Here is a 15,264-nt window from a genome sequence, read left to right as displayed (position 1 = left end):
CCCCTGTTCTGCTACCTAGCTCCCTCTCCCTAGGAAATTTCTTGATAAGGTTCTCCAAGACTTCAAAGTTTCTTATGCATTCTGATTTTCCACCTTTTGTCCAACATTTTTTTCATATGGAAAAGTTATGGGGAGAGAAGACTTTCAACCTAGAAGCTGGGCAATCCTGTCTTCTCACTGACTTGGGTCAAGCTCCCTCTTTTGAACAAATTGAAAGGAAGAAATTGATCTCTCACAGATTAACCATTTAGTTCCTGGGAGGAGAGGTGAAGTAGTTGGAGATGAAAAGAAATCCCTGTGTCTTTCTGAGGTTATATGATCTGATTGCTATATTGAACATGTTGCCACCAGGGGGAGCAAGAGACAGCTTAGTAATACAGCTAGGATGCCGGTGGGCTAGGTGGAAGCTGGAGAGCCAGTGTAAGATTCCCCCTCTCAGCCCCCCAAACCTGAACCTTAGAAAACTAAGGGAAACATTAAAGTTTAGAATGTGCTCTACTAGCTTAATTGAAAGCCTGGCACCCTAAAGTGGAAACAATATCTTCTGTCCTGTGAAATGTGCCATGTCCTTATTCACAAGATGTTCTGTGAGTTTCCTAGTTTGGTTACACTTTGTGCAGGATGGAGAAGGTGACATAATTGGGGACATTTAGAAAGGGAGTAACCTATGAAATAATTAAGAGCACAGGAGAAATGGAGAATTCTTAATTATGATTTACTTTGTTTTGTGTTGACTAATTATGTTTATAATGTAGAACCAAAAGGGAGATTTGGGGAAGAAATTTTAAGTGTTGCCCATTCATCTAGGGAGATACATATAAGCACACATTTCATAGTCATTTTCTAATTTATAATTTACCCACTCTTTCCTCCAGTGCCCCATTGTGTGGTGGAGGTAAGCTCAGATTCAGGAAGACACAAATTATAGTAGGTATGTTCAAACTGGAAGGGATTTGAGTGTCTGAGGGTCAAACCCAGAAGACTTGTCATCACAGAAAGAGTTTTTTTCCTGTCACCAAAACTCATGATATTCCTTAATATGTTTTACTTTGCATTATAGACTCTTGAGTGCATTAATATAATTCGTCCATAAAAATAGAACATGAAGGATATACTACACTATCTTAGTGCAGATGCCAAGACCATTGGACATTTGTATGAACGTCCTGTCTGCCCATGTTAGGGAGGGGGGAATCTGTCCCCCGATTCCAAACCTTAGTAATTGACAGCAGAATTATTTCTTGTGACTCTATTCTCAGGTTTGTAACTATAGAGACCAACTAGCTCTGGATAGAGTTTCAGCAGCTGAGAGAGAAGAGGAGCTAATTTGAGAGTATTGGGTTTTAAAATAGATTTTATTTTAAATACCAAAGCTACAAACAACTCATCTTTAGACTAATTAAAAAACAGCACCATGTTTCCCTTTAAAAATACCAGAATCAGAAGAATATTAAAAAGGAATTTAAAGTCTTTTTTCTCTGTGTCCATCCCAGCTGCTTTTGAAGGGAAAGTAGGGATGAGTGGAGAGAATAGGAAGGGCAAAAAGAAGAGGGAAGTCAGAAGAGAAGAAGGAAGAAATAATTTTGGATAATCTGCTGATTTTAAAAGAGTTCTTGATTTCAGAGGGCAGTAAACTTGGATGGGGGGAAATGCATCTTTATTTTCATCAACCTTTGGGGTTTTTTGGTAATCTTTTTTATTTTACTTTATGCATTTAAATATATTATTCTGAGAAGAATAATAGGCTACACCAGAGTGCTCCCAGAAGTTAAACACACAAAAAAATGGTTAAGAAATTTTGGAGAATTGTTGGGAGTGGTGGTGAAAGGTACTGAGAAACAATGACTCCCCTGGATCACAACATGCCTCCAAAATGGATATTCAGAAATAAGAATGCAAACTACCATGGTTGAATTACCTGACCTTTCTGGGCCCCCATTTCTTAATCTATTTGTTGAGGAAGTTGGACTAGAAGATCTATCTAAAATTCCTTTGATCTTTGCTTTTATGATATTTTAAAGATCCTTTACCTATCAGAGAAGAAAGTCATTGAGAATAGAGAAAAAGCAGTTCATTAAAGGGAAGGAACATGAGAAGCACAAGAGAACACATTTTCCAGAGAGAAGGATGCTCAGGGCAGGGTAGGGCTGGTTCAGAAATTTTCAATTTTAGTTGTGGCTACAGTTAGCCCTTGAGTTCATTATCCCCGCCTTTTAGGACTTCAAACTAGAGTCATCTCCAACCCTACATCGGCCTCTTTCCCATCCCATCCCGCTCATGTGCTAGCTAAGGCAGTGCAGATTCTGGGAAAGCTCAACACATTGTGGGACCCTACTGCAGGGTCAAGAGACAAGAAGCGATGCTATAGCCTCATCTACTGAAACATACAGATTACAACCTTGAAATGCTGCTCCAGGTCTGAGAACTGAGTAAGCAAAGTTTCAAAATTCTGGAAATATATCTTCTAAGTATCTTCTTGCACTCCGTCTCGTTGCAGACCCTGACCTGCAGAAGTATTTCTAGTTTCTTAATTGTCTTTTAAGTGGGGAGCATCTTTGGAATCACATACTCTTGAAGATTTAATAGGCAGAGTCTTTCGTTCTGGATGATTTCTGGGTTCCTGTTCTTGCCGCTAGCCAGAGTATATGTAATCTCTTCTCCCTCTTTGAGCTTCAGGTTTCTCATCTGTAAAACAAGGAAGCTGAACTTTAGAAATCAATACCTCTCTCAGCATGGTAATGTAAGCACGCTATAGGGCTCTGTGTTCTGAAGAAGGCTCAGACCCTAGCCTCACATCCCATTGCCTTCAACTTTCACAGAGAATTTATTAAGCAACATGTAGATGCTCAGCCCTGTGCAAGGGGACAGGGTGGGGAAGAAGAAAGAAAAAGGGGCACGAGATACATGTCTAATTCTTCTGAGGTCTTTCTGCCAATGGAATTCACAATTCCCTCCCTTCCTTTCTTTTCCTGGCTAAGCAGGAGTGGGAAAGTAGGTTGAGTAGTGGATAGGAGGCTCCTCAAAGACCTGAAGACTTAGGGTTAAGCCCTACTTCATGCATGTACTGGCTGTGCGACCTTGGGTACTTTAATTTCTCTGTGCTTTAGGAAACCCACTAAGATAGTAAATTACCAATTAGTTGAGGGACTTTTGATCAATAGATATTTATTAAACACCTACTCTGTGCCAGGCATCCAGTATAAAAATACACTGAATGAAACAGTCCATACTCGAAAGCTCACATTCTAATCTGGGATTTACACGTATATGTATATATGTATACATGTGTATGTACATTCACACACTTGTATCCCAAATATAAACATATATGTATACAAACATATGCAAACACACACATACGCGTGTGTAAGCAGAATAAAGAGAATTAATACAAAATAGTTTAAGGGAGCTAGTACGTGCTATTGGTGGGGCATCAGGAAAAGCTTCAGGTAGAAGATTTAGCTGCAACTTGCTGGAAGATCCAATGAGAATGAGGTAAGTAGGGAGTGCATTGAAGGCAAGGAAGAGTGCAAGGGTAAAAACCTGGAGAATGAAGATATAGTCTTCTGTAAATAACAGAGAGACCAGTTGAACTGGATCAGAAAGTGGGGGAAGGTGAGTGATGTTCAGAGAGGCTGTGGAATGAAGGTGGGGTAAGATGTGAAGGGATTTAAAAACTAATCAGAGGAGTTTTTATTTTATCTAGAGGCAATGAAAATATAACAGAAGTATATTAATTAGGGGAATGATATAGTTAGGTCTTCGATTAAGAAACCAGTGGTAGCAGTGTGGAGGATGGGCTGAAGGGGTGGGGGACAGATTTGAGACAGGAAAACCAATTAGGAGGCCATTGCAATAACTCAGGAGAATTCTTCTAGAACTTCATTTTCCAGAAATTTCCTATACAAGTGAAAAGAGACCCAATCCCTATTTCTATTTTCCTCCCTTAGGGTTTTCCCCAATTGCCTCCAACCCTTTTTTCAGTAACACCAAGCAAAAAAGTAGCGAATTTGGCCAGAGGTACCCAAGTATACACAAGACTGAATAATTATGCAGGAATTGTCCCAACCAGAGGATTCTTTCCCCTTTCGCTTGGCTCTTCCTTTAAGATTCTGTGTCCTGACAGTCATTGTGAATAGAATTGAGAAGAAAAAACCTGCAACCTGCTCAGATCAGAACCTGCAGCAAAGTTCGATTTGCACTAAAGAAGGTTAGACTATAAAATACAATTCCGTTTAAAGCCACATTGAGATCATAAGGCAAGTTCCAATCATAAGGCAAGATCGACCTAGAATAAATGTAGACTCCAGACATTCAGCATTTCCTTAGCTTTCTGAGAATCGCGGAAACTCCCATTTCTACTCGACCTCCAGCGGGAAGACGATCTACGCAGCCGTCAGTATGCGGGGGTAATCGGCAGAAAACCTTGCTTTTGAATTATAGAAGTTTCTGAGTCAGAAGCGGAACCTGGGTGTCCCTTTCCTCTCCCGTTTGGTTTGCTTAACTCCCAGCAATCTCTTGCATAATAGACCACAATGCATTACACCTGCCAGTGGAAGGAGAGGCACTAGCTTCCCGGACTCTGCGAGCCAACTGTCATTGAGTGGAATAGAACTGTGGGACGCAAGTTCAAGAAGTCCACCCCACCAAGCTCTGGAGTAGATGTTTTCAGAGCAACTAGTAGGCTTGATATTTCCTGAGTCACATCATCTCTTTCAGGTAGCGTTAGGTGTAACCATTCCTCTCAAATCATTACAAGAAGGAATGAACTCTAGCATTCTTTAGATCTAATGCCAGAGTTGGACAGTGGTCATGGGAAATGGAGTGATAAGACGACTTTTGATGTAGTTCTAGATTATTTTTTATTATTCCTAAAGACAATAAAACATCATTTGATGTGTCATACCCAGGAACTTCGCTTCAGCTTGTAATTATCCAGACAGTAACAGTGTCTAGGACCCTGTTTCTATGCCCTTTCGCCTAGCCCAGCTAACATAAGGTCCCAGTGTCTTAGGGCCCAAGTTATTTCTCCAGCCCTGCAAAATAGACTGAGCTCCTACTGAAGAGGATGCAACTAGTACAAAATGGCTCTCTTCCCTTCCGGACTAATGAGGCCTAAGGAACAAGAAGCCAATTGAATTAAGAAACCCAGAAAGTCTCTAGAAACATGTGGACATAACCAAAAGACAGCAGAACCCAGAAGGCCACTATGTGATTGCCAGGAGAATCCCTCGATTTTTCCCCTGTGAGGGGACAGGAAGGGAAGAGGAACAAGAGAGGAGAGAATAGAATGGGAAAAGGCAGGAGACTGGAGTTGGCCGAGTTTCATGGACTAGCTGCGGTAAGATGCCTGGGCTCTCCGACCCGAAGCACTCAGCCTCTTGAAAAAGCCAATTACATTATTTTCTTCTGCTGCATTTGGGTATTCACCACCAAAATAAAGTGGAAACTTCAAGCAAAGTCTGCTTTATTCCAAAAATTACTTCGATAATGGAAAAGAATGAGTTTTGCTTTTATTCTTGCCAGAATTATTCCAAGTTGTCTCCAGAAACTAGTCTCTCCCCTCTGCGATAACGCCTCATTTCATGCCCGATTTTACTGAGCTAGGTTTGTGGGTTCTTGTCTCCCAACCTTTACTTGCTGTAGCCTACTTTTTAACACAGGTACATCGATTTCGGCACAAGGATTCTGTTTCAGCTCAGAGCAGGCGTGGATGCGTTTGACTCAGAGGAGGTATCTTCTCTTTTCGCAAAACTCTTAGGTGCTCGGGAAGAAGGAGAGGAGGACTAACTAGCCACTCCACCCTTAGGATTGCCCTCCTCCCCAATCCAGTATCTGGAAGTAAGCGGGTCTCGGTGGGGCAAAATTGTGCTTCCCTCAAGAGCTTCCTTTCTACTTTCATAAATCCTCAGGTTCTGTAGGACTGTATCCCACCTTTGACTTTCAGACCAGAGACCTTGCCTTTGTTTGCTGCTTGTTTTCCTCTCCAGTACGCCCTATTGTGAAAAAAAAAGTTCTATAGAACCATGTCACTGTCTTTCACCGCAATAAGTTTCCCCTGGCTCTTTTTTGCCTCAGAGTACCAATCTCGGGATTCTGGTCAGGGAGGCTAACACTACTGGGTCAGTGGTTCCTGACTTTCGGTTGTGTCTCTGGGTCTTTGACTTCCATTTATCCTGTAACCTGCAAGAGAGAAGATCGCCTTGAAAAAAGGAATCACTTTAATTTCTCTCCCCTTTCCTTTCTCTTTCCTTCCCCAGCTTCATTATTCAAAGGAACTTTATCGATCTTTCCTTTGTCCGTCATTTCTTCTCCTGAGGGACCCAGTGGGTATGGAACACGATAGAGTTTGTCTCCTGGAATTGAGGACGAGGCACTAGTAACCTCCAAGTCGACAGATATTTATTGCTGCCTACTGCCTGCCAGGCACTGTGCTAATCTATGGGGATAAAGAGAAAGGCAAAAACAGTCCCTGCCCTTAAGGAGCTCACAATCTACTGAGGGAGACAGCAGACAAACAATTATGAACAGACGAGAAACGAGACGAATTGGAGATAGTCTGAGCGGGAAAGCACAACATTATGGAGTCAAAAAGTTTTTACTGACGGTTAGAAGATAAAGGTAATTTCCGTCTAAATGTAAGCACTCAGAGATTAAACGATTTGCCTTAAGTTGTACAAAATTTCAGTGTTGGGATCAGTCTCCAACCCCCCCACCCCCATTCATTCTCTTCTCTCCTTTTGATCAGCAATTTTCTTTTGCCCCTCTTTGTATCGGTGGAGCTTAGCATAGTGCCTGGCACATAGAAGACGCTTAATATATGCTTATCAATTGACTCACTGACCATTGGGGAGTTTAAGAATTTATTGAAAAATCGTTCTTTCTTTATCTCTCTGTTAGACTATTTTAGGGTCTAAGCTCTTCAGCCTGGAGGGAGAGTGGGGCTCTGGAAAAAGAAAGTTAATCCCCTTGCTCTTCCCAGAAAGGAAAGGCCTGAAAGTATGCTTAGAAGTGGAGAGAAAAGACAGGAAAGACGAATTGGAGAAAAAGCAGGGAGAAGAAAGAATCTTAAAAGCCATTCTACCATACCATCCCTTTCAGGGAGGGACTTAGAACCTAAGGAGATGGAAAAGAGTCAAAGTTAGTGACCAGGAAGGGATGTGGACCAGTCTATTTATAGCGACATACCTGGGTTTTAATTCAACCCGGGAGTCAAGCAGAATTAATATATCCTAGTTGTGAAAAATCCTTTATTCAAGAGTCCAATTTCTCCTTTCCTGCTGCAGTGAAACTGGTTTGGGGATGGGAAATTGGTTTGTGGATCGTTCAGAGAAAGAAGCAAAGAGGAGAGAGAAATACCATTGCTTCCTCTCTCCTTTCTCCCCCCTCTCTTTGTGCCCATTTCCAAAAATGTAGCTTAGAAACCAGTCCTGCTTCCATCATATTACCTCCCAATGCAATGCAAAACATGAAGTCCTTTCCTTCTGAGATTCCTAGGATCTCACACATCACCCCCACTTTGACCAGGCTTAGGGAAAAGGAATCCCTGCTCAGTCGAATTTCTCTGTATCAAATGTTATTGGGAGAGTTAGTGAAAGACAGAATGCTGCCTGGTGTAGTGGTGTCTCAATGGAATTGAGAGTCCAGAGTCTGTAGATATTTGGTGGTGGTGGTGGTGGGGTAGTGGGGTCTGAATAAACCAAATTGGAGGCAGAATGTGGCAAATAGTTGCTCGTTTCTCCATTTCTACTTTACCAGAGTAGGCTTATTCTAGGGCACATTAACTCAGAGCCCAGGATTAAGCTTAGTCTCATAAATAGGAAAACAAACTTTTAAAATACCCTTTCCAGAAAGAACTTCACCACAAATATGAGGTTTTTAAAAAATTATTAAAACCTGGAATATAATGTACATATCCATAGGAAATATTAAGAAAAGGTTATTGTCTCACCCTCAGGAACACTATGCGATTGATTACTTCCTAGGCAGAAAACCCAGAAGATTCCTTTTGCTTTGAAATCTAAGTCACAGTATTTGGAAGTTGGAAGAAACCTTTTAGACCAGAGGTTTCTGTTAAGGTCCTTAACACCCCCCAAGAGTGAATAGATTGAACAGAGGGTTTGTGAACTGTGTGTATGGTGGAATTACATCTTTCTGTTCACGGATTTTAAATTTTCTTTGTAATCCTATATGTTTTACACATTTTGAAAAGTTATTCTCAATAGGCTTGCTTCACTGGTTTGCCAAAGGGGTCCATGATGTAAAAAGATTTAAAACCCTTGCTCTATAAGCAATCTTCCGAATCCAAACCGCTGGTTTTATTTATGTCGCCTAGAAAAGTGACTTTTTCAAGGCCAAACAGATATTAAGAATACAAGGTCTTTCCGACTCCACTTCTATTTGTTGCCTTCTTTCTACCTCTTATATTCTTGAGGAAAGAAAACAAGCACAGTTGCACTCCAGCTAAAGTTACAGAGACGGAGGCGCTGTCCAAAGCCACGGTGCTGAAACTCATTGAACTACCAGAATTCCCAGCATTTAAGAGGCCACGTTCAAATCTGTTATCGCAGAATCATTGATTCAGAGGTGAAAGGCTCCTCATGCCAAGTTTCTCGAAAGACTCCTCGGATTTCAGGTCATCTCTTCGTTGGGAAATAATGCTGCTCAAGGAGCTGAAAATTGTGGTGTCAAGAAGTAAAGTAGTTAGGATCAGAGGTTATAATACGGTTGTCTCTCTTCTAGGCGAGCCAGCCCTAACACGTTTAGCATTTAATCTTTCCCAGGAGAAAGGTTTATGAAATTGATTAGATAAAGAAAAATATTCTTTGTAGGGTAGGGTTTGTAAGGATGGAAAGAGAAAGATGCTTTCTAGGGGATGCATTGCTAGGATATCTAAAATTCACAGTAAAGGACCCAGCCTAAAAAGTATTGTCACTGACCCTTCCACCCAGATCTACTAAATCGGGGTTAAAATCCAGCTGAAATAATGTTAAGATGCTTGGCAGTCCTTGAGGTTCTCTCTGGTTGCGAACTCTGAAAATATCCTTGTGAACATGACTAGAGTTTTTATTCTTCTTCTCACAACTTCCCCGTAAACCAGGGTTAAGGACTTTGTGGGAAAACCCAAAACAACATTTTCAGGCAGGCAGTACTGATGATGTTTTTTTTTCCTTATTCTGGTATAAGGGTAAGACCAGTGGCCAATCTGGGAAGACTCTCACACACGTACACTGCTGCAATGTACAAACTTATCCCAGAAATGTAAGTGGATGCAGATATCAACCGAAGAAAACCCAACTTTGTATAGAAGAAAGTTAATTGTTTCTCAGCATGGAGACGAAACTCTCTGGACCCTTGTCAACTTAAATATAAAATCTATCTCAGACTTTTCCTGAACCTTTCCCTCTCCCCTTCTTACAGAGTAGCAGACGAAAGAAGAGGGTCAATTCTGGGAAGCCAAAAAAATTGCCTTTTATTATTTGATGTTGGGAAAGAGAGGAAATCCACAGACCTCAGAGGTTTCTACCTATTTCTACCTAGCCAACAGTAAATACTAGTGAAGCAATGAAGAGGAATCTCCATTTCCAGTAAAATTGGTCCCTCCTATTCTGGAAAGCCTAGTGCCTACCCCACCTCCTTCTTTCCCTTCCCTGCTGGGCTTCACAGATTTCTCAGTCCTGCAGTGAGGGGAGAGTCAGGCAGCCTAGCCATACAACAATCTGGAGTGGAGCCAACATTTATTTGTCCAACAGCTCATACTGCGGCCCCTTGAGTCTCGGGTTTGTCTTTGTAGTCTGCTCAACTCATCTAACGTGTGAAAAGCACCCGAGCCTAACAGTCCACCAAGGTTAAACTCTCCTGAATAATTGGGGAGTGAGGGTGAAGAGAATGGAGGGCGGAGGCGGGTAGGGGGAGATTAATTCATTTCCAAGTCATTTGGATTCAGCGCAATTTTTACTTCCTCCAGAGTAGACCTAGTTTAAGCCTTCTCTTCCCACGGCCTTTCCTAGATCATCCTGAAGCTTTCACACCCGCCTAGTACCGCACAGGGAGCCAGCTACAGGAGCATTCTGGGTAGTGACATGTGAATGAGAGACGCCCGTCAGCTGGCAAATGAGAAATTGCTCCACCGACTTCCGCTGCGTGTGGAATCCTGGCGGCAGTCACGGGAAACTCCCCCCTCCCCCACCCCAGCCCCGTCCCGCCCCGCCCCCGGGCTGAGGAGTCGCGACGCTCCTTTTGTGCTGATAGGGTTGCGGGGGAGGGGTCCTGAGAAGTGGGAGCTACTTGGGAAAGATTTGTTAGGCAGGGGTCTGGTATCTTCCGAGCTCTTTCCTTCAGCGGTTTTCTACTTTGCACCTAGATGCCAAGACCTAGGTTTCAAAGAGAAGTATCTCCAGGACTCTTCTTTGGGGTATGGAGACCCCAGAGGCAACTAAAGCTGTCCACTCTAACACCGCCATAACCAAAATCCATCACTTACCACCACCATTCCAATTCTCCCTCCCACCCCACCCCCCAAAATTCACTCCATTTTTATATTTGTGGCGGCAGTTTAAAAGAGGTTCCAAGGTTTATCTTGAAAGAATGGATTCATTCTAAACACTGGGAACTAAGTGATTAGTTTAGAAAAGTAATTCTACACCGAATTATCATTATTTGAATCATTTTCAATATAACACTCATTTCCCCCGTGACTGGCCATCCGGTATTGTCCAGAACATTACGGAGACCCCAGAATAAGAGAGTCGTATCCTTCCCCTCTCACCTCCTCCCCCCCCCACCCCGTCCCTTGGAAAGAAAAGAAAACCATTTCCCAAACCAGTGGAATCTGGGAGGGGAGTGACTGTCCTCAGTTGAAGCAAGGATTTCAGTTCATTGATGGGATTAAAGTCAACAGCCTCAATCCTAGTCTCCCTATTCCAGGTCAATGATCTGACTTCTTTCCTGTGACCCTTGAAAAAGGAAACCTTTCTTACTACCACTATCAGATCTACCAACAGAGAAGGGACTTTTCCCCCTTAGCTCTACCAAGGTTATGAAATCTGCCAGTTTCCAGCAACACTCTTTCTTCCCCATGGACACATGACCCATCAATTTAGGTTTTTGTAATTACTTTACTATTGGTTTTGAGGCAAGAATAGAGTGTACACAGAAACAGGGAGTCAAAAAAGAACCTTAGACATGATCTAATTCAATTTCCTTTTCATATAGGCTCAGATAGATGAAATCATTTGTCTGAAGTTGTCTCAGATTCTGGACTCAGAACTGGAAAAAACCCAAACCCTAATATGTGCCTACTATGTTCTAGGTAAGTGCTAATGCTTAACGTACTGTTTTCTCTCTCTTCACTTAAAAATATTGCTTCCCTACTAAAAGCACCAAAGTATATTTCTCCTTAATAACACTAAAATCACAGGAATACAAATAGGAGTGCTTCTCAGAGAACATTCTAGGCCTACCAATATGCTTCCCATCCTAACTTAGTTTATCCCACAACTATGTTTGGACACACTTTTCTTCATTTCTAATTCATAGCCAGGATAATTCCAATTTATCTCATTCTAATTTCTAGAGATAAATTGTATCATTTTGGCCAAAAATTTCCTCATTGGTTATAGACTATACTTGCTCAACAATCATTTCCTTTGCCATCTCATGGTCCCCTTCCTTTGTCACTTCTAACTCCTAAAAGAGAAAAGAATATTTTTTCTTGGACTCTCAAGTTTATACCACTTGTTCAAAGCCATTTACTATACTACTGCTAGAGTTCTCTCATTCCTGATTTCCAGAAACACTCTCCTCTTAACAATTTTCTCTATAGTCTAAACATAAACTCTTCATTCATGCTGGTGTATTTTAGAAAGCTGATTTTGAATAAGCTATTTTAAATAGGTGCCCTAGCCAGTTCTAAAAGTTTATTCTAATTTCTAGGTCAAGTTCACTTATTATACTAATCTCAGTATCCTCAGTATCCTAGTGAAAAGATTGTTTTAAGGAGTCAAAAGGTCTGCATTTGAATTGAAAGCTAACAAATGTGTGGTACTGAGAAGCTACTAAACTATTCCTTGCTTCAATTTACTTATCTGCAAAATGGGAATAATAACATAGTATCACTTCTCTCTCTGGGTTGTAAGGAAATAGACATGGTATAAATGTAAGTGCTTATAATTAATTGTTGTGATCTACAGGGCACTAGAAGATTGTGAAAGACATAATTAATCTGCAATATATTACCAATAATGATTTGAATACAAAAAGTGATGCAAAACATCTTAGTATTTTTTGGACTGCAGACTGTTCCCTGATTTCTCACTCCCACTCCCTCGGTCTTTTTTTTTTTTCCACACAAGCTGTTTCTGCCTGCATGTATTTTGCTTTCACTTCTGAACTACCTTCCTTGCTTTCTTCTGTGTATTTTTAAAAAGGTTTCATTGATGTCCATTTCTTTCTGTTTATGTACATCACTTTCACTATCCACAAACTCCTTCTTGTCATTCATTGTTAACAGATCTATTGAAAGGTTTTCAGTATGTTGGGTGTAGCCCCAAAGGAGGATTTGTGGAAAAACCCAGCTAGAGTTACACAGAATGGGAAAGTATGTTTAGGTTTTAATATGCACCATTGGAGAGAGTACTCACACTAAAGTGATCACAAATCCATCCATTTAAGTATTAAAATGGTATAGAAATAATTAGGATTTAATTATTATAAACATAAATTTATTAGGATTTAATTCCCAATAACTAGGAATTAAAATAATAATGGGAATAATTGCTTAACCAAGATGATAATTTATCAGATGAAATCAAGTGTATAAAATATTTTAAAAACTTTCTCTTTTTTTATTGTCCTATCAAGAAGACTTGTCCTATTTGTCCTAGGACAATCCCTATTGTCCTATCCCTTCTTCATGTTCCCAAAATGGAGAACTTTTTTCCTTTCAGTCTTATCCCATTCCTTTCTTTTCCTTGTGAGAAATTTTGTTCCAAAGTGGTGTTATCTCACTATTGGACTAAAACCTTTAATAATAATTTAAACCATAGGAAGTGTGAAGTCCACTTCTCTGACACACAATGAGATTAGCCTGGTATTTCCAAGTTCCTCCTAGCATTTGGGACTTCTTGTCCAGGATCCATACCAACTCCTTCCCTTTTAGCCCTTTTACACATTTGACTCCAAGTGGTGGATTTGTCATTTTAGTGATTTCAATACTCCTGCCACCAATGGAGATTACCATCCTTTCATGCCTTCTCATGATGGGAAATTCTGTCCTGTATTTCTCTAAATTGTCCATAGAGGAACTATCCAATTAAGTGATGGTCTTTTTATTAATTTACTATATTAGGGATTCTAATATAGCATTTGTACTGTCTATTTGTTTTCTCTAATAGGAAAGATCTATTACATGAATAGCTCATAAACTATGTAGGTCATGAATAGTGTTGATATCTTTATCTTTTCAAAATTATTTCTCCCCAAACCACCCCTCTGCAGATCTTCCAATAAGGAAGTAATAAACTTTTAGGGAAACCACTATCTTACAAATCACAAGGATTTGCAATCTTGGTGTCATCCTTGACTTTTCACTTATTCACTCCATGAGCCCAATCAAGTGCCATTTCTAGCATTTTTTCCCTCTATGGCATCTTTTATATACATCATTGCTTATTTGTTTTTATTTTGACATACATACACACATCCTAGTTCAGGCTATTGTTGCCTTCTTGCCTGGGCTACAATAATAGCTTCCCAATTAGACTCCCAGCCTCAATTTGCAATCCATTCTCCACACAACTGCCAAAAATTATATTCTTCAAGCATAGACCATAGAATCATAGAATCTGAGAGCTGGAATCTAAGCAGCTATCTAGTCTGATCCATATATGAAGGAATACTCAAACTTAATGGTAAGATTTCCAAGGAAGAGGAATCCATCACTTCTTGAGGAAGGCCATTCCACCAAAACCTATCTTTTTGTCACTTCCACATATTATTCCTGATTCTGTCTTCTGAGTCCAAGAAGAGATACTAGTCAGTGTTGGAAAGATGGCTATTATGTCCCTCTGAGTCTTCTTTTCTTCAAGGTAGACATGTTCAGTTTCTTCAACCAATTCTTATATGTCATAAAATTAAGGCTCCTCATTCTAATTTGTCATAAATCCAAGGCTCCTCATCTTCCTAGTTGGCCAGTAACCATATTATACTCCAACACACACACACACACACACACACACACACAGACACACACACAGACACACACACACACACAGACACACACACACACACACACACACACACACACGCAAACATGTACACATGCACACAGAAACTCCCAATGACTCATGATTTATTACCTCTAGGATCAGGAAGCCTTTTCTGCCCATTACTCCAACTGCTAATGCCTTCTTCCTAAAATTATTCTCCATCTATTCTGCAGGCATCTCATATGCATCTATTCATGCATATGTTGCTTTTCCCTTTGAAATGTAAGTTCCTTGAGGACAGGAATGTTTTTTTTTCTCCCTCTGTGTACTCAGAGACTACATAGTGCATAGTAATTTAGTAATAAATGGTTGCTGATTATTTGATAATATCTTTTATGTCACTTCTCATTGTTGGTAACATACCCCAGCTTGTTTACCCCACTATTAAGTTTTCTATTTTTGTCCTTTGAGTTATGATTCTTCTGAAAATGTGGCATCCCATAATTTATATGAATATAGTACCATGAGAGAATTTTAATGTTAAACAAATGAGCTTTTACAGCAATGAGCAGTTTATGCTGTGAACAGTGAGTACTCATTAAAAGTACTATAAAGTTTCCCAGAGGTAACTAGCTCAGTCTCCCATTGTTCAATTCTGAGTCCAAAGCACTATCTATTTTTTTTTAATTTGTCCAAGAGCACATGTTGATGACAAAACTTCAAGAAGTTCCCTATTTTCACAATCTCATACATATGAATTTTTCTTCCACTTTGTTTTTCTAACATAGATGGTTATAGTGATCTCTGTGCAATAGATTTCACTAGGGTCTTTATGTGTTCTGTGGCTTAATGCAATTGGTAAAATACTACCAAAAAAAAGGGGGGGGGATCATTTGGATAAAGATCCTTACTATCAATAGGATAGCCTTATTTAGACTTTTTTCCAAAACATGTTTTGTGATGCTGGGTATTATCTGTTGTGAATTTATGCTTCCCCATTTTATTTAGCAGATTGTTGCACAAAGTTGCCTCTGTGGTCATGTCTATTGTAGAGGTT

At 40.3% G+C, this 15,264-nt stretch overlaps 1 long non-coding RNA gene across 1 annotated transcript in view; it reads left to right on the top strand.

The window, feature by feature from the left end:
• The window catches only part of LOC103096266 (uncharacterized), a 63,656-nt gene that overhangs the window by 25,570 nt on the left and 22,822 nt on the right, over positions 1–15,264 (top strand). The window contains exon 2 of the long non-coding RNA XR_460470.3: positions 11,215–11,311. This is a non-coding gene — a long non-coding RNA (uncharacterized LOC103096266). The remainder of the gene's footprint in view (positions 1–11,214; positions 11,312–15,264) is intronic.

Source organism: Monodelphis domestica, chromosome 1 (genome assembly GCF_027887165.1).
Source record: "Monodelphis domestica isolate mMonDom1 chromosome 1, mMonDom1.pri, whole genome shotgun sequence".
NCBI classification, from domain to species: Eukaryota; Metazoa; Chordata; class Mammalia; order Didelphimorphia; family Didelphidae; genus Monodelphis; species Monodelphis domestica.
This window is presented reverse-complemented; position numbering and strand designations above follow the sequence as displayed.